Source organism: Limulus polyphemus, unplaced genomic scaffold (assembly GCF_000517525.1).
Source record: "Limulus polyphemus unplaced genomic scaffold, Limulus_polyphemus-2.1.2 Scaffold804, whole genome shotgun sequence".
In the NCBI taxonomy this organism is placed as follows: Eukaryota; Metazoa; Arthropoda; class Merostomata; order Xiphosura; family Limulidae; genus Limulus; species Limulus polyphemus.
This window is the reverse complement of record NW_013666414.1, coordinates 84,787-85,909: the sequence shown is the minus strand read 5'-3', so window position 1 is coordinate 85,909 and position 1,123 is coordinate 84,787. Positions and strand designations below refer to the sequence as shown.

Here is a 1,123-nt window from a genome sequence, read left to right as displayed (position 1 = left end):
TGTGTATATCTTCACAAAATTTGGCAGTCTTTCAGTTAATATTATGTCTTTCACATACAAAAAATGATATTTTTACTGAAGTATTTTTATTAAAATAAAATAAAGATTTGTCCACGAATATATTGATTATTTGTTTTGAATACTCCGTATGCAAAGTAATTTTCATGTTAAAATTAAAAATATATTTCTTTATATCAAAAATCTAAAATTTTCTTTGTATAATCCCTAAAACCTCCTAAATGTATTTCAAACTTTTTTTTAATAAACTTTATAGTTTATCTGTTATTTTCTCTACCCTATCTCAAAACAGAATCGGTCAATTTGACTGACCTTGTAACCACCAAACAAAATCGAAATTAATCTAAATTACTTTCTTTTTTTTCTAGAATGACTTCAGATTGTAACATGAAACTACATTCATTTATCCTAAGTAGCTCTAAGATCGTAACAATATACATCTATTTATAATTAAATGTTATTGTTTTATTGCCCTTTGAACCATGTCTAACTACTATCCATGCCATTATAAGTTGTAAATCACTTGGGGAATGTGCAACTCACGTTATGCTAAAAAATTACATTACCCACAAGCTGCTCATGTGTGTGACTCATGAAACATTTTTATTATAATATTATTATTATTCATTTTTACCTAATCTAATCTTAACTAACTTAAAAGGATCTCAATTTTTACATTTTAGTTACTTTTATAATTATACATAAAGAATAAAAATGAAAAATATATTACTTAACCAATTTTCTTTTTTTCTTGCTGTTGATTGTCAAAAAGAGTTAACCATAATTTTTTTATACTAATGATAGTAATGCACTTAATGTTTATTTAATTAAAGAATGTACCAAAGAATATAGACTACTAACATGCAAAAAGTAGACAAATTCCCTTACCTCTCAAAATTTTTCTGGCAGTCCTCAGAATTTGAATATTGGTTGGTATTAATAATGGCTGGAGATGGCTTGAATGGGTAATGAAGAAAAACTTTAATATAAGTTTAACATAACGGCAAATGTACAACGTTTCGACAAAGGTTTGTCCTCATCAAGTTGGAAATGATGATGGAAAAAACCTTTTGCAAAAGTTTTAATTTTTCCATTTGTTTTAATT

At 25.7% G+C, this 1,123-nt stretch overlaps 1 protein-coding gene across 1 annotated transcript in view; it reads left to right on the top strand.

Moving 5' to 3' along the window:
* LOC106460612 (protein RRP5 homolog) overlaps positions 1 to 1,123 on the top strand; it is an 84,074-nt gene that overhangs the window by 41,222 nt on the left and 41,729 nt on the right.